This window comes from Hyperolius riggenbachi, chromosome 4 (assembly GCF_040937935.1).
Source record: "Hyperolius riggenbachi isolate aHypRig1 chromosome 4, aHypRig1.pri, whole genome shotgun sequence".
NCBI classification, from domain to species: Eukaryota; Metazoa; Chordata; class Amphibia; order Anura; family Hyperoliidae; genus Hyperolius; species Hyperolius riggenbachi.
Genome location: NC_090649.1, coordinates 42,788,259 through 42,812,424, shown reverse-complemented (window position 1 = coordinate 42,812,424; position 24,166 = coordinate 42,788,259). Strand labels below are relative to the sequence as shown.

At 46.0% G+C, this 24,166-nt stretch overlaps 15 non-coding genes across 15 annotated transcripts; 10 read left to right on the top strand and 5 right to left on the bottom strand.

Annotated features, from left to right (window-relative positions):
- Positions 1-444: 444 nt before the first annotated feature.
- TRNAK-CUU (transfer RNA lysine (anticodon CUU)) lies at positions 445-517 on the bottom strand. The gene has a single exon. It is a non-coding gene; the product is annotated as a tRNA-Lys (tRNA).
- Positions 518-651: 134 nt separating this feature from the next.
- Positions 652-722, top strand: TRNAG-GCC (transfer RNA glycine (anticodon GCC)). Its single transcript has one exon. It is a non-coding gene; the product is annotated as a tRNA-Gly (tRNA).
- Positions 723-2,066: 1,344 nt separating this feature from the next.
- TRNAK-CUU (transfer RNA lysine (anticodon CUU)) lies at positions 2,067-2,139 on the bottom strand. The gene has a single exon. It is a non-coding gene; the product is annotated as a tRNA-Lys (tRNA).
- Positions 2,140-2,273: 134 nt separating this feature from the next.
- On the top strand, positions 2,274-2,344 carry TRNAG-GCC (transfer RNA glycine (anticodon GCC)). Its single transcript has one exon. It is a non-coding gene; the product is annotated as a tRNA-Gly (tRNA).
- A 1,550-nt stretch (positions 2,345-3,894) lies between these two features.
- On the top strand, positions 3,895-3,965 carry TRNAG-GCC (transfer RNA glycine (anticodon GCC)). The gene has a single exon. It is a non-coding gene; the product is annotated as a tRNA-Gly (tRNA).
- A 1,550-nt stretch (positions 3,966-5,515) lies between these two features.
- On the top strand, positions 5,516-5,586 carry TRNAG-GCC (transfer RNA glycine (anticodon GCC)). Its single transcript has one exon. It is a non-coding gene; the product is annotated as a tRNA-Gly (tRNA).
- Positions 5,587-8,757: 3,171 nt separating this feature from the next.
- On the top strand, positions 8,758-8,828 carry TRNAG-GCC (transfer RNA glycine (anticodon GCC)). Its single transcript has one exon. It is a non-coding gene; the product is annotated as a tRNA-Gly (tRNA).
- Positions 8,829-10,171: 1,343 nt separating this feature from the next.
- On the bottom strand, positions 10,172-10,244 carry TRNAK-CUU (transfer RNA lysine (anticodon CUU)). The gene has a single exon. It is a non-coding gene; the product is annotated as a tRNA-Lys (tRNA).
- A 134-nt stretch (positions 10,245-10,378) lies between these two features.
- TRNAG-GCC (transfer RNA glycine (anticodon GCC)) lies at positions 10,379-10,449 on the top strand. The gene has a single exon. It is a non-coding gene; the product is annotated as a tRNA-Gly (tRNA).
- Positions 10,450-11,792: 1,343 nt separating this feature from the next.
- On the bottom strand, positions 11,793-11,865 carry TRNAK-CUU (transfer RNA lysine (anticodon CUU)). The gene has a single exon. It is a non-coding gene; the product is annotated as a tRNA-Lys (tRNA).
- A 134-nt stretch (positions 11,866-11,999) lies between these two features.
- Positions 12,000-12,070, top strand: TRNAG-GCC (transfer RNA glycine (anticodon GCC)). Its single transcript has one exon. It is a non-coding gene; the product is annotated as a tRNA-Gly (tRNA).
- A 2,965-nt stretch (positions 12,071-15,035) lies between these two features.
- On the bottom strand, positions 15,036-15,108 carry TRNAK-CUU (transfer RNA lysine (anticodon CUU)). The gene has a single exon. It is a non-coding gene; the product is annotated as a tRNA-Lys (tRNA).
- Positions 15,109-16,863: 1,755 nt separating this feature from the next.
- On the top strand, positions 16,864-16,934 carry TRNAG-GCC (transfer RNA glycine (anticodon GCC)). Its single transcript has one exon. It is a non-coding gene; the product is annotated as a tRNA-Gly (tRNA).
- Positions 16,935-20,106: 3,172 nt separating this feature from the next.
- TRNAG-GCC (transfer RNA glycine (anticodon GCC)) lies at positions 20,107-20,177 on the top strand. Its single transcript has one exon. It is a non-coding gene; the product is annotated as a tRNA-Gly (tRNA).
- Positions 20,178-21,727: 1,550 nt separating this feature from the next.
- Positions 21,728-21,798, top strand: TRNAG-GCC (transfer RNA glycine (anticodon GCC)). The gene has a single exon. It is a non-coding gene; the product is annotated as a tRNA-Gly (tRNA).
- Positions 21,799-24,166: the final 2,368 nt, after the last annotated feature.

The window sequence follows — 24,166 nt, the reverse complement described above, 5'->3', positions numbered from 1 at the left end:
CGATCGTGTCTGTCGGAAAGGATCTATCGGCCCATCTATCTGATGGGGAATTGCATGGTGTGCACCAGGCATACGAGAATGAGTATCTTTCAGGTGGTTGTTCCTTGTCAAGTGATTGATTGTAAGTCTCTCCTTGACAAAAGGACTGGAGTAAAGCCAACGGAAATCTGGGAAAAGCAGATAAGAAAAGTAGTATAGGAAAGATGAGTAAGATTGTAAGAAGGAGTGTTTTTCTCTTTCTTGGGGTGGTGAAGCACTTTTGCTGAAAAGTTGTTAACAGAGGTTGTGTGAGTAAAAGTGAAGGGGAAAGCTGAGATGACATTTTCGTTTGTTAGCAAAGGGAGTGGGGAGTGGCATGTGAAAGAGGAAGTGATGGCCTGGTGATGGTTTGTAATCGTTTTGGAGGAGCTCTGCCTAGTAGAAAGTAAAAGGAGAAGCTTTGATCGCCCAACGTGGGGCTCGAACCCACGACCCTGAGATTAAGAGTCTCATGCTCTACCGACTGAGCTAGCCGGGCTTGCTTGCTTGAGCTGAAATGTCAAAAATTGCAAAATGGCGCCAGCCTCACCTTTGCCATCCGCACAGAAGAAGGCAATCTTGTATGGCCTGATTTGGCTGGCCACGTTTTTCAGCACCGAGCAACAGGGCAAGGCATTGGTGGTTCAGTGGAAGAATGCTCGCCTGCCACGCGGGAGGCCCGGGTTCGATTCCCGGCCAATGCAAATGCTAGGATTTTGGCACACCTCCACACTTTGCACTTCTCAAGCTTAAGACATCTCTGCAGGCCAGAAGCCATTTAAGGACATTTGCAAGAGTCACCGTGGCACTTGGCCACAGTGCTGGCTGACAGTCGAGAAGAGGGACCCTAGTACCCAGCAAACATGACTCTAAGACACACAAGTTAAAGCAGCCTTGGGACACTTGCGTGCCCAAAGGCCTTGCATGTCTTCTAGCAGTGCCAGTGACGTGCAGCATCTCTCCCTCTCCAGTACTCACCTATTAGGCTTCTTTTTAACTGTCTAGAAAAGCCTCGGAAATGCCAAGTCAGCAGCATCTGCTCATCTGGGGTTGTTTTACAACTTTTTGCCTTGTTGTCTTTGCACTCTACTCAGGGCCTTGCTCAAATTTGGAGTGTTCTCTCTAGGCCCTCATTCATTCTACTTTTGTCCTGAGTTTTCTCACAGTAGATGTTGAGATGTTGTGTCAGCTTACCTACAACTTGCTTTCCCAGCACCTAGCAATTAAGAAAACATACTAAAAGTACAGAAAAAAAAAGTAGTAACAAACTTAAGTCAAATGAAAGCAACCACTTTTTTTGCTTGCCGGGACTGAAAGGCTTTTTGGTTTGTAACTTTTGTTGGGAAGTACCTCATCTAAAAACAAGTTAAGGGAAAGAGCAACTTCCTTTTTTTCAATCCTCTCAGCTAAATCTCAGGCCGTGTGCAGAGTGCCCTCCTCATACTGCTATGTGAGCACCTTTGGAGTGCAAAGCCTAATACACACCATACCAATGCCTGTCAGATAGATGGGTCGAACAGATGATTTCCGGCAGGTCCGATCTGATTTCCGATCGTTTTTCTGATTGATTTGCATAGTAGTGATCGGAAATCCGAACGGAAATCCGATCGTGTCTGTCGGAAAGGATCTATCGGCCCATCTATCTGATGGGGAATTGCATGGTGTGCACCAGGCATACGAGAATGAGTATCTTTCAGGTGGTTGTTCCTTGTCAAGTGATTGATTGTAAGTCTCTCCTTGACAAAAGGACTGGAGTAAAGCCAACGGAAATCTGGGAAAAGCAGATAAGAAAAGTAGTATAGGAAAGATGAGTAAGATTGTAAGAAGGAGTGTTTTTCTCTTTCTTGGGGTGGTGAAGCACTTTTGCTGAAAAGTTGTTAACAGAGGTTGTGTGAGTAAAAGTGAAGGGGAAAGCTGAGATGACATTTTCGTTTGTTAGCAAAGGGAGTGGGGAGTGGCATGTGAAAGAGGAAGTGATGGCCTGGTGATGGTTTGTAATCGTTTTGGAGGAGCTCTGCCTAGTAGAAAGTAAAAGGAGAAGCTTTGATCGCCCAACGTGGGGCTCGAACCCACGACCCTGAGATTAAGAGTCTCATGCTCTACCGACTGAGCTAGCCGGGCTTGCTTGCTTGAGCTGAAATGTCAAAAATTGCAAAATGGCGCCAGCCTCACCTTTGCCATCCGCACAGAAGAAGGCAATCTTGTATGGCCTGATTTGGCTGGCCACGTTTTTCAGCACCGAGCAACAGGGCAAGGCATTGGTGGTTCAGTGGAAGAATGCTCGCCTGCCACGCGGGAGGCCCGGGTTCGATTCCCGGCCAATGCAAATGCTAGGATTTTGGCACACCTCCACACTTTGCACTTCTCAAGCTTAAGACATCTCTGCAGGCCAGAAGCCATTTAAGGACATTTGCAAGAGTCACCGTGGCACTTGGCCACAGTGCTGGCTGACAGTCGAGAAGAGGGACCCTAGTACCCAGCAAACATGACTCTAAGACACACAAGTTAAAGCAGCCTTGGGACACTTGCGTGCCCAAAGGCCTTGCATGTCTTCTAGCAGTGCCAGTGACGTGCAGCATCTCTCCCTCTCCAGTACTCACCTATTAGGCTTCTTTTTAACTGTCTAGAAAAGCCTCGGAAATGCCAAGTCAGCAGCATCTGCTCATCTGGGGTTGTTTTACAACTTTTTGCCTTGTTGTCTTTGCACTCTACTCAGGGCCTTGCTCAAATTTGGAGCGTTCTCTCTAGGCCCTCATTCATTCTACTTTTGTCCTGAGTTTTCTCACAGTAGATGTTGAGATGTTGTGTCAGCTTACCTACAACTTGCTTTCCCAGCACCTAGCAATTAAGAAAACATACTAAAAGTACAGAAAAAAAAGTAGTAACAAACTTAAGTCAAATGAAAGCAACCACTTTTTTTGCTTGCCGGGACTGAAAGGCTTTTTGGTTTGTAACTTTTGTTGGGAAGTACCTCATCTAAAAACAAGTTAAGGGAAAGAGCAACTTCCTTTTTTTCAATCCTCTCAGCTAAATCTCAGGCCGTGTGCAGAGTGCCCTCCTCATACTGCTATGTGAGCACCTTTGGAGTGCAAAGCCTAATACACACCATACCAATGCCTGTCAGATAGATGGGTCGAACAGATGATTTCCGGCAGGTCCGATCTGATTTCCGATCGTTTTTCTGATGGATTTGCATAGTAGTGATCGGAAATCCGAACGGAAATCCGATCGTGTCTGTCGGAAAGGATCTATCGGCCCATCTATCTGATGGGGAATTGCATGGTGTGCACCAGGCATACGAGAATGAGTATCTTTCAGGTGGTTGTTCCTTGTCAAGTGATTGATTGTAAGTCTCTCCTTGACAAAAGGACTGGAGTAAAGCCAACGGAAATCTGGGAAAAGCAGATAAGAAAAGTAGTATAGGAAAGATGAGTAAGATTGTAAGAAGGAGTGTTTTTCTCTTTCTTGGGGTGGTGAAGCACTTTTGCTGAAAAGTTGTTAAAAGAGGTTGTGTGAGTAAAAGTGAAGGGGAAAGCTGAGATGACATTTTCGTTTGTTAGCAAAGGGAGTGGGGAGTGGCATGTGAAAGAGGAAGTGATGGCCTGGTGATGGTTTGTAATCGTTTTGGAGGAGCTCTGCCTAGTAGAAAGTAAAAGGAGAAGCTTTGATCGCCCAACGTGGGGCTCAAACCCACGACCCTGAGATTAAGAGTCTCATGCTCTACCGACTGAGCTAGCCGGGCTTGCTTGCTTGAGCTGAAATGTCAAAAATTGCAAAATGGCGCCAGCCTCACCTTTGCCATCCGCACAGAAGAAGGCAATCTTGTATGGCCTGATTTGGCTGGCCACGTTTTTCAGCACCGAGCAACAGGGCAAGGCATTGGTGGTTCAGTGGTAGAATTCTCGCCTGCCACGCGGGAGGCCTGGGTTCGATTCCCGGCCAATGCAAATGCTAGAATTTTGGCACACCTCCACACTTTGCACTTCTCAAGCTTAAGACATCTCTGCAGGCCAGAAGCCATTTAAGGACATTTGCAAGAGTCACCGTGGCACTTGGCCACAGTGCTGGCTGACAGTCGAGAAGAGGGACCCTAGTACCCAGCAAACATGACTCTAAGACACACAAGTTAAAGCAGCCTTGGGACACTTGCGTGCCCAAAGGCCTTGCATGTCTTCTAGCAGTGCCAGTGACGTGCAGCATCTCTCCCTCTCCAGTACTCACCTATTAGGCTTCTTTTTAACTGTCTAGAAAAACCTCGGAAATGCCAAGTCAGCAGCATCTGCTCATCTGGTGTTGTTTTACAACTTTTTGCCTTGTTGTCTTTGCACTCTACTCAGGGCCTTGCTCAAATTTGGAGCGTTCTCTCTAGGCCCTCATTCATTCTACTTTTGTCCTGAGTTTTCTCACAGTAGAAGTTGAGATGTTGTGTCAGCTTACCTACAACTTGCTTTCCCAGCACCTAGCAATTAAGAAAACATACTAAAAGTACAGAAAAAAAAGTAGTAACAAACTTAAGTCAAATGAAAGCAACCACTTTTTTTGCTTGCCGGGACTGAAAGGCTTTTTGGTTTGTAACTTTTGTTGGGAAGTACCTCATCTAAAAACAAGTTAAGGGAAAGAGCAACTTCCTTTTTTTCAATCCTCTCAGCTAAATCTCAGGCCGTGTGCAGAGTGCCCTCCTCATACTGCTATGTGAGCACCTTTGGAGTGCAAAGCCTAATACACACCATACCAATGCCTGTCAGATAGATGGGTCGAACAGATGATTTCCGGCAGGTCCGATCTGATTTCCGATCGTTTTTCTGATGGATTTGCATAGTAGTGATCGGAAATCCGAACGGAAATCCGATCGTGTCTGTCGGAAAGGATCTATCGGCCCATCTATCTGATGGGGAATTGCATGGTGTGCACCAGGCATACGAGAATGAGTATCTTTCAGGTGGTTGTTCCTTGTCAAGTGATTGATTGTAAGTCTCTCCTTGACAAAAGGACTGGAGTAAAGCCAACGGAAATCTGTGAAAAGCAGATAAGAAAAGTAGTATAGGAAAGATGAGTAAGATTGTAAGAAGGAGTGTTTTTCTCTTTCTTGGGGTGGTGAAGCACTTTTGCTGAAAAGTTGTTAAAAGAGGTTGTGTGAGTAAAAGTGAAGGGGAAAGCTGAGATGACATTTTCGTTTGTTAGCAAAGGGAGTGGGGAGTGGCATGTGAAAGAGGAAGTGATGGCCTGGTGATGGTTTGTAATCGTTTTGGAGGAGCTCTGCCTAGTAGAAAGTAAAAGGAGAAGCTTTGATCGCCCAACGTGGGGCTCAAACCCACGACCCTGAGATTAAGAGTCTCATGCTCTACCGACTGAGCTAGCCGGGCTTGCTTGCTTGAGCTGAAATGTCAAAAATTGCAAAATGGCGCCAGCCTCACCTTTGCCATCCGCACAGAAGAAGGCAATCTTGTATGACCTGATTTGGCTGGCCACGTTTTTCAGCACCGAGCAACAGGGCAAGGCATTGGTGGTTCAGTGGTAGAATTCTCGCCTGCCACGCGGGAGGCCTGGGTTCGATTCCCGGCCAATGCAAATGCTAGGATTTTGGCACACCTCCACACTTTGCACTTCTCAAGCTTAAGACATCTCTGCAGGCCAGAAGCCATTTAAGGACATTTGCAAGAGTCACCGTGGCACTTGGCCACAGTGCTGGCTGACAGTCGAGAAGAGGGACCCTAGTACCCAGCAAACATGACTCTAAGACACACAAGTTAAAGCAGCCTTGGGACACTTGCGTGCCCAAAGGCCTTGCATGTCTTCTAGCAGTGCCAGTGACGTGCAGCATCTCTCCCTCTCCAGTACTCACCTATTAGGCTTCTTTTTAACTGTCTAGAAAAGCCTCGGAAATGCCAAGTCAGCAGCATCTGCTCATCTGGTGTTGTTTTACAACTTTTTGCCTTGTTGTCTTTGCACTCTACTCAGGGCCTTGCTCAAATTTGGAGCGTTCTCTCTAGGCCCTCATTCATTCTACTTTTGTCCTGAGTTTTCTCACAGTAGATGTTGAGATGTTGTGTCAGCTTACCTACAACTTGCTTTCCCAGCACCTAGCAATTAAGAAAACATACTAAAAGTACAGAAAAAAAAGTAGTAACAAACTTAAGTCAAATGAAAGCAACCACTTTTTTTGCTTGCCGGGACTGAAAGGCTTTTTGGTTTGTAACTTTTGTTGGGAAGTACCTCATCTAAAAACAAGTTAAGGGAAAGAGCAACTTCCTTTTTTTCAATCCTCTCAGCTAAATCTCAGGCCGTGTGCAGAGTGCCCTCCTCATACTGCTATGTGAGCACCTTTGGAGTGCAAAGCCTAATACACACCATACCAATGCCTGTCAGATAGATGGGTCGAACAGATGATTTCCGGCAGGTCCGATCTGATTTCCGATCGTTTTTCTGATGGATTTGCATAGTAGTGATCGGAAATCCGAACGGAAATCCGATCGTGTCTGTCGGAAAGGATCTATCGGCCCATCTATCTGATGGGGAATTGCATGGTGTGCACCAGGCATACGAGAATGAGTATCTTTCAGGTGGTTGTTCCTTGTCAAGTGATTGATTGTAAGTCTCTCCTTGACAAAAGGACTGGAGTAAAGCCAACGGAAATCTGGGAAAAGCAGATAAGAAAAGTAGTATAGGAAAGATGAGTAAGATTGTAAGAAGGAGTGTTTTTCTCTTTCTTGGGGTGGTGAAGCACTTTTGCTGAAAAGTTGTTAAAAGAGGTTGTGTGAGTAAAAGTGAAGGGGAAAGCTGAGATGACATTTTCGTTTGTTAGCAAAGGGAGTGGGGAGTGGCATGTGAAAGAGGAAGTGATGGCCTGGTGATGGTTTGTAATCGTTTTGGAGGAGCTCTGCCTAGTAGAAAGTAAAAGGAGAAGCTTTGATCGCCCAACGTGGGGCTCAAACCCACGACCCTGAGATTAAGAGTCTCATGCTCTACCGACTGAGCTAGCCGGGCTTGCTTGCTTGAGCTGAAATGTCAAAAATTGCAAAATGGCGCCAGCCTCACCTTTGCCATCCGCACAGAAGAAGGCAATCTTGTATGGCCTGATTTGGCTGGCCACGTTTTTCAGCACTGAGCAACAGGGCAAGGCATTGGTGGGTAAGTGGTAGAATTCTCGCCTGCCACGCGGGAGGCCTGGGTTCGATTCCCGGCCAATGCAAATGCTAGGATTTTGGCACACCTCCACACTTTGCACTTCTCAAGCTTAAGACATCTCTGCAGGCCAGAAGCCATTTAAGGACATTTGCAAGAGTCACCGTGGCACTTGGCCACAGTGCTGGCTGACAGTCGAGAAGAGGGACCCTAGTACCCAGCAAACATGACTCTAAGACACATAAGTTAAAGCAGCCTTGGGACACTTGCGTGCCCAAAGGCCTTGCATGTCTTCTAGCAGTGCCAGTGACGTGCAGCATCTCTCCCTCTCCAGTACTCACCTATTAGGCTTCTTTTTAACTGTCTAGAAAAGCCTCGGAAATGCCAAGTCAGCAGCATCTGCTCATCTGGTGTTGTTTTACAACTTTTTGCCTTGTTGTCTTTGCACTCTACTCAGGGCCTTGCTCAAATTTGGAGCGTTCTCTCTAGGCCCTCATTCATTCTACTTTTGTCCTGAGTTTTCTCACAGTAGATGTTGAGATGTTGTGTCAGCTTACCTACAACTTGCTTTCCCAGCACCTAGCTATTAAGAAAACATACTAAAAGTACAGAAAAAAAAGTAGTAACAAACTTAAGTCAAATGAAAGCAACCACTTTTTTTGCTTGCCGGGACTGAAAGGCTTTTTGGTTTGTAACTTTTGTTGGGAAGTACCTCATCTAAAAACAAGTTAAGGGAAAGAGCAACTTCCTTTTTTTCAATCCTCTCAGCTAAATCTCAGGCCGTGTGCAGAGTGCCCTCCTCATACTGCTATGTGAGCACCTTTGGAGTGCAAAGCCTAATACACACCATACCAATGCCTGTCAGATAGATGGGTCGAACAGATGATTTCCAGCAGGTCCGATCTGATTTCCGATCGTTTTTCTGATGGATTTGCATAGTAGTGATCGGAAATCCGAACGGAAATCCGATCGTGTCTGTCGGAAAGGATCTATCGGCCCATCTATCTGATGGGGAATTGCATGGTGTGCACCAGGCATACGAGAATGAGTATCTTTCAGGTGGTTGTTCCTTGTCAAGTGATTGATTGTAAGTCTCTCCTTGACAAAAGGACTGGAGTAAAGCCAACGGAAATCTGTGAAAAGCAGATAAGAAAAGTAGTATAGGAAAGATGAGTAAGATTGTAAGAAGGAGTGTTTTTCTCTTTCTTGGGGTGGTGAAGCACTTTTGCTGAAAAGTTGTTAAAAGAGGTTGTGTGAGTAAAAGTGAAGGGGAAAGCTGAGATGACATTTTCGTTTGTTAGCAAAGGGAGTGGGGAGTGGCATGTGAAAGAGGAAGTGATGGCCTGGTGATGGTTTGTAATCGTTTTGGAGGAGCTCTGTCTAGTAGAAAGTAAAAGGGGAAGCTTTGATCGCCCAACATGGGGCTCGAACCCACGACCCTGAGATTAAGAGTCTCATGCTCTACCTACTGAGCTAGCCGGGCTTGCTTGCTTGAGCTGAAATGTCAAAAATTGCAAAATGGCGCCAGCCTCACCTTTGCCATCCGCACAGAAGAAGGTAATCTTGTATGGCCTGATTTGGCTGGCCACGTTTTTCAGCACCGAGCAACAGGGCAAGGCATTGGTGGTTCAGTGGTAGAATTCTCGCCTGCCACGCGGGAGGCCCGGGTTCGATTCCCGGCCAATGCAAATGCTAGGATTTTGGCACACCTCCACACTTTGCACTTCTCAAGCTTAAGACATCTCTGCAGGCCAGAAGCCATTTAAGGACATTTGCAAGAGTCACCGTGGCACTTGGCCACAGTGCTGGCTGACAGTCGAGAAGAGGGACCCTAGTACCCAGCAAACATGACTCTAAGACACACAAGTTAAAGCAGCCTTGGGACACTTGCGTGCCCAAAGGCCTTGCATGTCTTCTAGCAGTGCCAGTGACGTGCAGCATCTCTCCCTCTCCAGTACTCACCTATTAGGCTTCTTTTTAACTGTCTAGAAAAGCCTCGGAAATGCCAAGTCAGCAGCATCTGCTCATCTGGTGTTGTTTTACAACTTTTTGCCTTGTTGTCTTTGCACTCTACTCAGGGCCTTGCTCAAATTTGGAGCGTTCTCTCTAGGCCCTCATTCATTCTACTTTTGTCCTGAGTTTTCTCACAGTAGATGTTGAGATGTTGTGTCAGCTTACCTACAACTTGCTTTCCCAGCACCTAGCAATTAAGAAAACATACTAAAAGTACAGAAAAAAAAGTAGTAACAAACTTAAGTCAAATGAAAGCAACCACTTTTTTTGCTTGCCGGGACTGAAAGGCTTTTTGGTTTGTAACTTTTGTTGGGAAGTACCTCATCTAAAAACAAGTTAAGGGAAAGAGCAACTTCCTTTTTTTCAATCCTCTCAGCTAAATCTCAGGCCGTGTGCAGAGTGCCCTCCTCATACTGCTATGTGAGCACCTTTGGAGTGCAAAGCCTAATACACACCATACCAATGCCTGTCAGATAGATGGGTCGAACAGATGATTTCCGGCAGGTCCGATCTGATTTCCGATCGTTTTTCTGATGGATTTGCATAGTAGTGATCGGAAATCCGAACGGAAATCCGATCGTGTCTGTCGGAAAGGATCTATCGGCCCATCTATCTGATGGGGAATTGCATGGTGTGCACCAGGCATACGAGAATGAGTATCTTTCAGGTGGTTGTTCCTTGTCAAGTGATTGATTGTAAGTCTCTCCTTGACAAAAGGACTGGAGTAAAGCCAACGGAAATCTGGGAAAAGCAGATAAGAAAAGTAGTATAGGAAAGATGAGTAAGATTGTAAGAAGGAGTGTTTTTCTCTTTCTTGGGGTGGTGAAGCACTTTTGCTGAAAAGTTGTTAAAAGAGGTTGTGTGAGTAAAAGTGAAGGGGAAAGCTGAGATGACATTTTCGTTTGTTAGCAAAGGGAGTGGGGAGTGGCATGTGAAAGAGGAAGTGATGGCCTGGTGATGGTTTGTAATCGTTTTGGAGGAGCTCTGCCTAGTAGAAAGTAAAAGGAGAAGCTTTGATTGCCCAATGTGGGGCTCGAACCCACGACCCTGAGATTAAGAGTCTCATGCTCTACCGACTGAGCTAGCCGGGCTTGCTTGCTTGAGCTGAAATGTCAAAAATTGCAAAATGGCGCCAGCCTTACCTTTGCCATCCGCACAGAAGAAGGCAATCTTGTATGGCCTGATTTGGCTGGCCACGTTTTTCAGCACCGAGCAACAGGGCAAGGCATTGGTGGTTCAGTGGTAGAATTCTCGCCTGCCACGCGGGAGGCCCGGGTTCGATTCCCGGCCAATGCAAATGCTAGGATTTTGGCACACCTCCACACTTTGCACTTCTCAAGCTTAAGACATCTCTGCAGGCCAGAAGCCATTTAAGGACATTTGCAAGAGTCACCGTGGCACTTGGCCACAGTGCTGGCTGACAGTCGAGAAGAGGGACCCTAGTACCCAGCAAACATGACTCTAAGACACACAAGTTAAAGCAGCCTTGGGACACTTGCGTGCCCAAAGGCCTTGCATGTCTTCTAGCAGTGCCAGTGACGTGCAGCATCTCTCCCTCTCCAGTACTCACCTATTAGGCTTCTTTTTAACTGTCTAGAAAAGCCTCGGAAATGCCAAGTCAGCAGCATCTGCTCATCTGGTGTTGTTTTACAACTTTTTGCCTTGTTGTCTTTGCACTCTACTCAGGGCCTTGCTCAAATTTGGAGTGTTCTCTCTAGGCCCTCATTCATTCTACTTTTGTCCTGAGTTTTCTCACAGTAGATGTTGAGATGTTGTGTCAGCTTACCTACAACTTGCTTTCCCAGCACCTAGCAAGTAAGAAAACATACTAAAAGTACAGAAAAAAAAGTAGTAACAAACTTAAGTCAAATGAAAGCAACCACTTTTTTTGCTTGCCGGGACTGAAAGGCTTTTTGGTTTGTAACTTTTGTTGGGAAGTACCTCATCTAAAAACAAGTTAAGGGAAAGAGCAACTTCCTTTTTTTCAATCCTCTCAGCTAAATCTCAGGCCGTGTGCAGAGTGCCCTCCTCATACTGCTATGTGAGCACCTTTGGAGTGCAAAGCCTAATACACACCATACCAATGCCTGTCAGATAGATGGGTCGAACAGATGATTTCCGGCAGGTCCGATCTGATTTCCGATCGTTTTTCTGATGGATTTGCATAGTAGTGATCGGAAATCCGAACGGAAATCCGATTGTGTCTGTCGGAAAGGATCTATCGGCCCATCTATCTGATGGGGAATTGCATGGTGTGCACCAGGCATACGAGAATGAGTATCTTTCAGGTGGTTGTTCCTTGTCAAGTGATTGATTGTAAGTCTCTCCTTGACAAAAGGACTGGAGTAAAGCCAACGGAAATCTGGGAAATGCAGATAAGAAAAGTAGTATAGGAAAGATGAGTAAGATTGTAAGAAGGAGTGTTTTTCTCTTTCTTGGGGTGGTGAAGCACTTTTGCTGAAAAGTTGTTAAAAGAGGTTGTGTGAGTAAAAGTGAAGGGGAAAGCTGAGATGACATTTTCGTTTGTTAGCAAAGGGAGTGGGGAGTGGCATGTGAAAGAGGAAGTGATGGCCTGGTGATGGTTTGTAATCGTTTTGGAGGAGCTCTGCCTAGTAGAAAGTAAAAGGAGAAGCTTTGATCGCCCAACGTGGGGCTCGAACCCACGACCCTGAGATTAAGAGTCTCATGCTCTACCGACTGAGCTAGCCGGGCTTGCTTGCTTGAGCTGAAATGTCAAAAATTGCAAAATGGCGCCAGCCTCACCTTTGCCATCCGCACAGAAGAAGGCAATCTTGTATGGCCTGATTTGGCTGGCCACGTTTTTCAGCACCGAGCAACAGGGCAAGGCATTGGTGGTTCAGTGGTAGAATTCTCGCCTGCCACGCGGGAGGCCCGGGTTCGATTCCCGGCCAATGCAAATGCTAGGATTTTGGCACACCTCCACACTTTGCACTTCTCAAGCTTAAGACATCTCTGCAGGCCAGAAGCCATTTGAGGACATTTGCAAGAGTCACCGTGGCACTTGGCCACAGTGCTGGCTGACAGTCGAGAAGAGGGACCCTAGTACCCAGCAAACATGACTCTAAGACACACAAGTTAAAGCAGCCTTGGGACACTTGCGTGCCCAAAGGCCTTGCATGTCTTCTAGCAGTGCCAGTGACGTGCAGCATCTCTCCCTCTCCAGTACTCACCTATTAGGCTTCTTTTTAACTGTCTAGAAAAGCCTCGGAAATGCCAAGTCAGCAGCATCTGCTCATCTGGTGTTGTTTTACAACTTTTTGCCTTGTTGTCTTTGCACTCTACTCAGGGCCTTGCTCAAATTTGGAGCGTTCTCTCTAGGCCCTCATTCATTCTACTTTTGTCCTGAGTTTTCTCACAGTAGATGTTGAGATGTTGTGTCAGCTTACCTACAACTTGCTTTCCCAGCACCTAGCAATTAAGAAAACATACTAAAAGTACAGAAAAAAAAGTAGTAACAAACTTAAGTCAAATGAAAGCAACCACTTTTTTTGCTTGCCGGGACTGAAAGGCTTTTTGGTTTGTAACTTTTGTTGGGAAGTACCTCATCTAAAAACAAGTTAAGGGAAAGAGCAACTTCCTTTTTTTTCAATCCTCTCAGCTAAATCTCTGGCCGTGTGCAGAGTGCCCTCCTCATACTGCTATGTGAGCAACTTTGGAGTGCAAAGCCTAATACACACCATACCAATGCCTGTCAGATAGATGGGTCGAACAGATGATTTCCGGCAGGTCCGATCTGATTTCCGATCGTTTTTCTGATGGATTTGCATAGTAGTGATCGGAAATCCGAACGGAAATCCGATCGTGTCTGTCGGAAAGGATCTATCGGCCCATCTATCTGATGGGGAATTGCATGGTGTGCACCAGGCATACGAGAATGAGTATCTTTCAGGTGGTTGTTCCTTGTCAAGTGATTGATTGTAAGTCTCTCCTTGACAAAAGGACTGGAGTAAAGCCAACGGAAATCTGGGAAAAGCAGATAAGAAAAGTAGTATAGGAAAGATGAGTAAGATTGTAAGAAGGAGTGTTTTTCTCTTTCTTGGGGTGGTGAAGCACTTTTGCTGAAAAGTTGTTAAAAGAGGTTGTGTGAGTAAAAGTGAAGGGGAAAGCTGAGATGACATTTTCGTTTGTTAGCAAAGGGAGTGGGGAGTGGCATGTGAAAGAGGAAGTGATGGCCTGGTGATGGTTTGTAATCGTTTTGGAGGAGCTCTGCCTAGTAGAAAGTAAAAGGAGAAGCTTTGATTGCCCAACATGGGGCTCGAACCCACAACCCTGAGATTAAGAGTCTCATGCTCTACCGACTGAGCTAGCCGGGCTTGCTTGCTTGAGCTGAAATGTCAAAAATTGCAAAATGGCGCCAGCCTCACCTTTGCCATCCGCACAGAAGAAGGCAATCTTGTATGGCCTGATTTGGCTGGCCACGTTTTTCAGCACCGAGCAACAGGGCAAGGCATTGGTGGTTCAGTGGTAGAATTCTCGCCTGCCTCGCGGGAGGCCTGGGTTTGATTCCCGGCCAATGCAAATGCTAGGATTTTGGCACACCTCCACACTTTGCACTTCTCAAGCTTAAGACATCTCTGCAGGCCAGAAGCCATTTAAGGACATTTGCAAGAGTCACCGTGGCACTTGGCCACAGTGCTGGCTGACAGTCGAGAAGAGGGACCCTAGTACCCAGCAAACATGACTCTAAGACACACAAGTTAAAGCAGCCTTGGGACACTTGCGTGCCCAAAGGCCTTGCATGTCTTCTAGCAGTGCCAGTGACGTGCAGCATCTCTCCCTCTCCAGTACTCACTTATTAGGCTTCTTTTTAACTGTCTAGAAAAGCCTCGGAAATGCCAAGTCAGCAGCATCTGCTCATCTGGTGTTGTTTTACAACTTTTTGCCTTGTTGTCTTTGCACTCTACTCAGGGCCTTGCTCAAATTTGGAGCGTTCTCTCTAGGCCCTCATTCATTCTACTTTTGTCCTGAGTTTTCTCACAGTAGATGTTGAGATGTTGTGTCAGCTTACCTACAACTTGCTTTCCCAGCACCTAGCAATTAAGAAAACATACTAAAAGTACAGAAAAAAAAGTAGTAACAAACTTAAGTCAAATGAAAGCAACCACTTTTTTTGCTTGCCGGGACTGAAAGGCTTTTTGGTTTGTAACTTTTGTTGGGAAGTACCTCATCTAAAAACAAGTTAAGGGAAAGAGCAACTTCCTTTTTTTCAATCCTCTCAGCTAAATCTCAGGCCGTGTGCAGAGTGCCCTCCTCATACTGCTATGTGAGCAACTTTGGAGTGCAAAGCCTAATACACACCATACCAATTCCTGTCAGATAGATGGGTCGAACAGATGATTTCCGGCAGGTCCGATCTGATTTCCGATCGTTTTTCTGATGGATTTGCATAGTAGTGATCGGAAATCCGAACGGAAATCCGATCGTGTCTGACGGAAAGGATCTATCGGCCCATCTATCTGATGGGGAATTGCATGGTGTGCACCAGGCATACGAGAATGAGTATCTTTCAGGTGGTTGTTCCTTGTCAAGTGATTGATTGTAAGTCTCTCCTTGACAAAAGGACTGGAGTAAAGCCAACGGAAATCTGGGAAAAGCAGATAAGAAAAGTAGTATAGGAAAGATGAGTAAGATTGTAAGAAGGAGTGTTTTTCTCTTTCTTGGGGTGGTGAAGCACTTTTGCTGAAAAGTTGTTAAAAGAGGTTGTGTGAGTAAAAGTGAAGGGGAAAGCTGAGATGACATTTTCGTTTGTTAGCAAAGGGAGTGGGGAGTGGCATGTGAAAGAGGAAGTGATGGCCTGGTGATGGTTTGTAATCGTTTTGGAGGAGCTCTGCCTAGTAGAAAGTAAAAGGAGAAGCTTTGATCGCCCAACGTGGGGCTCGAACCCACGACCCTGAGATTAAGAGTCTCATGCTCTACCGACTGAGCTAGCCGGGCTTGCTTGCTTGAGCTGAAATGTCAAAAATTGCAAAATGGCGCCAGCCTCACCTTTGCCATCCGCACAGAAGAAGGCAATCTTGTATGGCCTGATTTGGCTGGCCACGTTTTTCAGCACCGAGCAACAGGGCAAGGCATTGGTGGTTCAGTGGTAGAATTCTCGCCTGCCACGCGGGAGGCCCGGGTTCGATTCCTGGCCAATGCAAATGCTAGGATTTTGGCACACCTCCACACTTTGCACTTCTCAAGCTTAAGACATCTCTGCAGGCCAGAAGCCATTTAAGGACATTTGCAAGAGTCACCGTGGCACTTGGCCACAGTGCTGGCTGACAGTCGAGAAGAGGGACCCTAGTACCCAGCAAACATGACTCTAAGACACACAAGTTAAAGCAGCCTTGGGACACTTGCGTGCCCAAAGGCCTTGCATGTCTTCTAGCAGTGCCAGTGACGTGCAGCATCTCTCCCTCTCCAGTACTCACCTATTAGGCTTCTTTTTAACTGTCTAGAAAAGCCTCGGAAATGCCAAGTCAGCAGCATCTGCTCATCTGGTGTTGTTTTACAACTTTTTGCCTTGTTGTCTTTGCACTCTACTCAGGGCCTTGCTCAAATTTGGAGCGTTCTCTCTAGGCCCTCATTCATTCTACTTTTGTCCTGAGTTTTCTCACAGTAGATGTTGAGATGTTGTGTCAGCTTACCTACAACTTGCTTTCCCAGCACCTAGCAATTAAGAAAACATACTAAAAGTACAGAAAAAAAAGTAGTAACAAACTTAAGTCAAATGAAAGCAACCACTTTTTTTGCTTGCCGGGACTGAAAGGCTTTTTGGTTTGTAACTTTTGTTGGGAAGTACCTCATCTAAAAACAAGTTAAGGGAAAGAGCAACTTCCTTTTTTTCAATCCTCTCAGCTAAATCTCAGGCCGTGTGCAGAGTGCCCTCCTCATACTGCTATGTGAGCAACTTTGGAGTGAAAAGCCTAATACACACCATACCAATGCCTGTCAGATAGATGGGTCGAACAGATGATTTCTGGCAGGTCCGATCTGATTTCCGATCGTTTTTCTGATGGATTTGCATAGTAGTGATCGGAAATCCGAACGGAAATCCGATCGTGTCTGTCGGAAAGGATCTATCGGCCCATCTATCTGATGGGGAATTGCATGGTGTGCACCAGGCATACGAGAATGAGTATCTTTCAGGTGGTTGTTCCTTGTCAAGTGATTGATTGTAAGTCTCTCCTTGACAAAAGGACTGGAGTAAAGCCAACAGAAATCTGGGAAAAGCAGATAAGAAAAGTAGTATAGGAAAGATGAGTAAGATTGTAAGAAGGAGTGTTTTTCTCTTTCTTGGGGTGGTGAAGCACTTTTGCTGAAAAGTTGTTAAAAGAGGTTGTGTGAGTAAAAGTGAAGGGGAAAGCTGAGATGACATTTTCGTTTGTTAGCAAAGGGAGTGGGGAGTGGCATGTGAAAGAGGAAGTGATGGCCTGGTGATGGTTTGTAATCGTTTTGGAGGAGCTCTGCCTAGTAGAAAGTAAAAGGAGAAGCTTTGATCGCCCAACGTGGGGCTCAAACCCACGACCCTGAGATTAAGAGTCTCATGCTCTACCGACTGAGCTAGCCGGGCTTGCTTGCTTGAGCTGAAATGTCAAAAATTGCAAAATGGCGCCAGCCTCACCTTTGCCATCTGCACAGAAGAAGGCAATCTTGTATGGCCTGATTTGGCTGGCCACGTTTTTCAGCACCGAGCAACAGGGCAAGGCATTGGTGGTTCAGTGGTAGAATTCTCGCCTGCCACGCGGGAGGCCCGGGTTCGATTCCCGGCCAATGCAAATGCTAGGATTTTGGCACACCTCCACACTTTGCACTTCTCAAGCTTAAGACATCTCTGCAGGCCAGAAGCCATTTGAGGACATTTGCAAGAGTCACCGTGGCACTTGGCCACAGTGCTGGCTGACAGTCGAGAAGAGGGACCCTAGTACCCAGCAAACATGACTCTAAGACACACAAGTTAAAGCAGCCTTGGGACACTTGCGTGCCCAAAGGCCTTGCATGTCTTCTAGCAGTGCCAGTGACGTGCAGCATCTCTCCCTCTCCAGTACTCACCTATTAGGCTTCTTTTTAACTGTCTAGAAAAGCCTCGGAAATGCCAAGTCAGCAGCATCTGCTCATCTGGTGTTGTTTTACAACTTTTTGCCTTGTTGTCTTTGCACTCTACTCAGGGCCTTGCTCAAATTTGGAGCGTTCTCTCTAGGCCCTCATTCATTCTACTTTTGTCCTGAGTTTTCTCACAGTAGATGTTGAGATGTTGTGTCAGCTTACCTACAACTTGCTTTCCCAGCACCTAGCAATTAAGAAAACATACTAAAAGTACAGAAAAAAAAGTAGTAACAAACTTAAGTCAAATGAAAGCAACCACTTTTTTTGCTTGCCGGGACTGAAAGGCTTTTTGGTTTGTAACTTTTGTTGGGAAGTACCTCATCTAAAAACAAGTTAAGGGAAAGAGCAACTTCCTTTTTTTTCAATCCTCTCAGCTAAATCTCTGGCCGTGTGCAGAGTGCCCTCCTCATACTGCTATGTGAGCAACTTTGGAGTGCAAAGCCTAATACACACCATACCAATGCCTGTCAGATAGATGGGTCGAACAGATGATTTCCGGCAGGTCCGATCTGATTTCCGATCGTTTTTCTGATGGATTTGCATAGTAGTGATCGGAAATCCGAACGGAAATCCGATCGTGTCTGTCGGAAAGGATCTATCGGCCCATCTATCTGATGGGGAATTGCATGGTGTGCACCAGGCATACGAGAATGAGTATCTTTCAGGTGGTTGTTCCTTGTCAAGTGATTGATTGTAAGTCTCTCCTTGACAAAAGGACTGGAGTAAAGCCAACGGAAATCTGGGAAAAGCAGATAAGAAAAGTAGTATAGGAAAGATGAGTAAGATTGTAAGAAGGAGTGTTTTTCTCTTTCTTGGGGTGGTGAAGCACTTTTGCTGAAAAGTTGTTAAAAGAGGTTGTGTGAGTAAAAGTGAAGGGGAAAGCTCAGATGACATTTTCGTTTGTTAGCAAAGGGAGTGGGGAGTGGCATGTGAAAGAGGAAGTGATGGCCTGGTGATGGTTTGTAATCGTTTTGGAGGAGCTCTGCCTAGTAGAAAGTAAAAGGAGAAGCTTTGATCGCCCAACATGGGGCTCGAACCCACAACCCTGAGATTAAGAGTCTCATGCTCTACTGACTGAGCTAGCCGGGCTTGCTTGCTTGAGCTGAAATGTCAAAAATTGCAAAATGGCGCCAGCCTCACCTTTGCCATCCGCACAGAAGAAGGCAATCTTGTATGGCCTGATTTGGCTGGCCACGTTTTTCAGCACCGAGCAACAGTGCAAGGCATTGGTGGTTCAGTGGTAGAATTCTCGCCTGCCACGCGGGAGGCCTGGGTTTGATTCCCGGCCAATGCAAATGCTAGGATTTTGGCACACCTCCACACTTTGCACTTCTCAAGCTTAAGACATCTCTGCAGGCCAGAAGCCATTTAAGGACATTTGCAAGAGTCACCGTGGCACTTGGCCACAGTGCTGGCTGACAGTCGAGAAGAGGGACCCTAGTACCCAGCAAACATGACTCTAAGACACACAAGTTAAAGCAGCCTTGGGACACTTGCGTGCCCAAAGGCCTTGCATGTCTTCTAGCAGTGCCAGTGACGTGCAGCATCTCTCCCTCTCCAGTACTCACTTATTAGGCTTCTTTTTAACTGTCTAGAAAAGCCTCGGAAATGCCAAGTCAGCAGCATCTGCTCATCTGGTGTTGTTTTACAACTTTTTGCCTTGTTGTCTTTGCACTCTACTCAGGGCCTTGCTCAAATTTGGAGCGTTCTCTCTAGGCCCTCATTCATTCTACTTTTGTCCTGAGTTTTCTCACAGTAGATGTTGAGATGTTGTGTCAGCTTACCTACAACTTGCTTTCCCAGCACCTAGCAATTAAGAAAACATACTAAAAGTACAGAAAAAAAAGTAGTAACAAACTTAAGTCAAATGAAAGCAACCACTTTTTTTGCTTGCCGGGACTGAAAGGCTTTTTGGTTTGTAACTTTTGTTGGGAAGTACCTCATCTAAAAACAAGTTAAGGGAAAGAGCAACTTCCTTTTTTTCAATCCTCTCAGCTAAATCTCAGGCCGTGTGCAGAGTGCCCTCCTCATACTGCTATGTGAGCAACTTTGGAGTGCAAAGCCTAATACACACCATACCAATTCCTGTCAGATAGATGGGTCGAACAGATGATTTCCGGCAGGTCCGATCTGATTTCCGATCGTTTTTCTGATGGATTTGCATAGTAGTGATCGGAAATCCGAACGGAAATCCGATCGTGTCTGTCGGAAAGGATCTATCGGCCCATCTATCTGATGGGGAATTGCATGGTGTGCACCAGGCATACGAGAATGAGTATCTTTCAGGTGGTTGTTCCTTGTCAAGTGATTGATTGTAAGTCTCTCCTTGACAAAAGGACTGGAGTAAAGCCAACGGAAATCTGGGAAAAGCAGATAAGAAAAGTAGTATAGGAAAGATGAGTAAGATTGTAAGAAGGAGTGTTTTTCTCTTTCTTGGGGTGGTGAAGCACTTTTGCTGAAAAGTTGTTAAAAGAGGTTGTGTGAGTAAAAGTGAAGGGGAAAGCTGAGATGACATTTTCGTTTGTTAGCAAAGGGAGTGGGGAGTGGCATGTGAAAGAGGAAGTGATGGCCTGGTGATGGTTTGTAATCGTTTTGGAGGAGCTCTGCCTAGTAGAAAGTAAAAGGAGAAGCTTTGATCGCCCAACGTGGGGCTCAAACCCACGACCCTGAGATTAAGAGTCTCATGCTCTACCGACTGAGCTAGCCGGGCTTGCTTGCTTGAACTGAAATGTCAAAAATTGCAAAATGGCGCCAGCCTCACCTTTGCCATCCGCACAGAAGAAGGCAATCTTGTATGGCCTGATTTGGCTGGCCACGTTTTTCAGCACTGAGCAACAGGGCAAGGCATTGGTGGTTCAGTGGTAGAATTCTCGCCTGCCACGCGGGAGGCCTGGGTTCGATTCCCGGCCAATGCAAATGCTAGGATTTTGGCACACCTCCACACTTTGCACTTCTCAAGCTTAAGACATCTCTGCAGGCCAGAAGCCATTTAAGGACATTTGCAAGAGTCACCGTGGCACTTGGCCACAGTGCTGGCTGACAGTCGAGAAGAGGGACCCTAGTACCCAGCAAACATGACTCTAAGACACACAAGTTAAAGCAGCCTTGGGACACTTGCGTGCCCAAAGGCCTTGCATGTCTTCTAGCAGTGCCAGTGACGTGCAGCATCTCTCCCTCTCCAGTACTCACCTATTAGGCTTCTTTTTAACTGTCTAGAAAAGCCTCGGAAATGCCAAGTCAGCAGCATCTGCTCATCTGGTGTTGTTTTACAACTTTTTGCCTTGTTGTCTTTGCACTCTACTCAGGGCCTTGCTCAAATTTGGAGCATTCTCTCTAGGCCCTCATTCATTCTACTTTTGTCCTGAGTTTTCTCACAGTAGATGTTGAGATGTTGTGTCAGCTTACCTACAACTTGCTTTCCCAGCACCTAGCAATTAAGAAAACATACTAAAAGTACAGAAAAAAAAGTAGTAACAAACTTAAGTCAAATGAAAGCAACCACTTTTTTTGCTTGCCGGGACTGAAAGGCTTTTTGGTTTGTAACTTTTGTTGGGAAGTACCTCATCTAAAAACAAGTTAAGGGAAAGAGCAACTTCCTTTTTTTCAATCCTCTCAGCTAAATCTCAGGCCGTGTGCAGAGTGCCCTCCTCATACTGCTATGTGAGCACCTTTGGAGTGCAAAGCCTAATACACACCATACCAATGCCTGTCAGATAGATGGGTCGAACAGATGATTTCCGGCAGGTCCGATCTGATTTCCGATCGTTTTTCTGATGGATTTGCATAGTAGTGATCGGAAATCCGAACGGAAATCCGATCGTGTCTGTCGGAAAGGATCTATCGGCCCATCTATCTGATGGGGAATTGCATGGTGTGCACCAGGCATACGAGAATGAGTATCTTTCAGGTGGTTGTTCCTTGTCAAGTGATTGATTGTAAGTCTCTCCTTGACAAAAGGACTGGAGTAAAGCCAACGGAAATCTGGGAAAAGCAGATAAGAAAAGTAGTATAGGAAAGATGAGTAAGATTGTAAGAAGGAGTGTTTTTCTCTTTCTTGGGGTGGTGAAGCACTTTTGCTGAAAAGTTGTTAAAAGAGGTTGTGTGAGTAAAAGTGAAGGGGAAAGCTGAGATGACATTTTCGTTTGTTAGCAAAGGGAGTGGGGAGTGGCATGTGAAAGAGGAAGTGATGGCCTGGTGATGGTTTGTAATCGTTTTGGAGGAGCTCTGCCTAGTAGAAAGTAAAAGGAGAAGCTTTGATCGCCCAACATGGGGCTCGAACCCACAACCCTGAGATTAAGAGTCTCATGCTCTACCGACTGAGCTAGCCGGGCTTGCTTGCTTGAGCTGAAATGTAAAAAATTGCAAAATGGCGCCAGCCTCACCTTTGCCATCCGCACAGAAGAAGGCAATCTTGTATGGCCTGATTTGGCTGGCCACGTTTTTCAGCACCGAGCAACAGGGCAAGGCATTGGTGGTTCAGTGGTAGAATTCTCGCCTGCCACGCGGGAGGCCCGGGTTTGATTCCCGGCCAATGCAAATGCTAGGATTTTGGCACACCTCCACACTTTGCACTTCTCAAGCTTAAGACATCTCTGCAGGCCAGAAGCCATTTAAGGACATTTGCAAGAGTCACCGTGGCACTTGGCCACAGTGCTGGCTGACAGTCGAGAAGAGGGACCCTAGTACCCAGCAAACATGACTCTAAGACACACAAGTTAAAGCAGCCTTGGGACACTTGCGTGCCCAAAGGCCTTGCATGTCTTCTAGCAGTGCCAGTGACGTGCAGCATCTCTCCCTCTCCAGTACTCACCTATTAGGCTTCTTTTTAACTGTCTAGAAAAGCCTCGGAAATGCCAAGTCAGCAGCATCTGCTCATCTGGTGTTGTTTTACAACTTTTTGCCTTGTTGTCTTTGCACTCTACTCAGGGCCTTGCTCAAATTTGGAGCGTTCTCTCTAGGCCCTCATTCATTCTACTTTTGTCCTGAGTTTTCTCACAGTAGATGTTGAGATGTTGTGTCAGCTTACCTACAACTTGCTTTCCCAGCACCTAGCAATTAAGAAAACATACTAAAAGTACAGAAAAAAAAGTAGTAACAAACTTAAGTCAAATGAAAGCAACCACTTTTTTTGCTTGCCGGGACTGAAAGGCTTTTTGGTTTGTAACTTTTGTTGGGAAGTACCTCATCTAAAAACAAGTTAAGGGAAAGAGCAACTTCCTTTTTTTCAATCCTCTCAGCTAAATCTCAGGCCGTGTGCAGAGTGCCCTCCTCATACTGCTATGTGAGCACCTTTGGAGTGCAAAGCCTAATACACACCATACCAATGCCTGTCAGATAGATGGGTCGAACAGATGATTTCCGGCAGGTCCGATCTGATTTCCGATCGTTTTTCTGATGGATTTGCATAGTAGTGATCGGAAATCCGAACGGAAATCCGATCGTGTCTGTCGGAAAGGATCTATCGGCCCATCTATCTGATGGGGAATTGCATGGTGTGCACCAGGCATACGAGAATGAGTATCTTTCAGGTGGTTGTTCCTTGTCAAGTGATTGATTGTAAGTCTCTCCTTGACAAAAGGACTGGAGTAAAGCCAACGGAAATCTGGGAAAAGCAGATAAGAAAAGTAGTATAGGAAAGATGAGTAAGATTGTAAGAAGGAGTGTTTTTCTCTTTCTTGGGGTGGTGAAGCACTTTTGCTGAAAAGTTGTTAAAAGAGGTTGTGTGAGTAAAAGTGAAGGGGAAAGCTGAGATGACATTTTCGTTTGTTAGCAAAGGGAGTGGGGAGTGGCATGTGAAAGAGGAAGTGATGGCCTGGTGATGGTTTGTAATCGTTTTGGAGGAGCTCTGCCTAGTAGAAAGTAAAAGGAGAAGCTTTGATCGCCCAACATGGGGCTCGAACCCACAACCCTGAGATTAAGAGTCTCATGCTCTACCGACTGAGCTAGCCGGGCTTGCTTGCTTGAGCTGAAATGTCAAAAATTGCAAAATGGCGCCAGCCTCACCTTTGCCATCCGCACAGAAGAAGGCAATCTTGTATGGCCTGATTTGGCTGGCCACGTTTTTCAGCACCGAGCAACAGGGCAAGGCATTGGTGGTTCAGTGGTAGAATTCTCGCCTGCCACGTGGGAGGCCTGGGTTCGATTCCCGGCCAATGCAAATGCTAGGATTTTGGCACACCTCCACACTTTGCACTTCTCAAGCTTAAGACATCTCTGCAGGCCAGAAGCCATTTAAGGACATTTGCAAGAGTCACCGTGGCACTTGGCCACAGTGCTGGCTGACAGTCGAGAAGAGGGACCCTAGTACCCAGCAAACATGACTCTAAGACACACAAGTTAAAGCAGCCTTGGGACACTTGCGTGCCCAAAGGCCTTGCATGTCTTCTAGCAGTGCCAGTGACGTGCAGCATCTCTCCCTCTCCAGTACTCACCTATTAGGCTTCTTTTTAACTGTCTAGAAAAGCCTCGGAAATGCCAAGTCAGCAGCATCTGCTCATCTGGTGTTGTTTTACAACTTTTTGCCTTGTTGTCTTTGCACTCTACTCAGGGCCTTGCTCAAATTTGGAGCGTTCTCTCTAGGCCCTCATTCATTCTACTTTTGTCCTGAGTTTTCTCACAGTAGATGTTGAGATGTTGTGTCAGCTTACCTACAACTTGCTTTCCCAGCACCTAGCAATTAAGAAAACATACTAAAAGTACAGAAAAAAAAGTAGTAACAAACTTAAGTCAAATGAAAGCAACCACTTTTTTTGCTTGCCGGGACTGAAAGGCTTTTTGGTTTGTAACTTTTGTTGGGAAGTACCTCATCTAAAAACAAGTTAAGGGAAAGAGCAACTTCCTTTTTTTCAATCCTCTCAGCTAAATCTCAGGCCGTGTGCAGAGTGCCCTCCTCATACTGCTATGT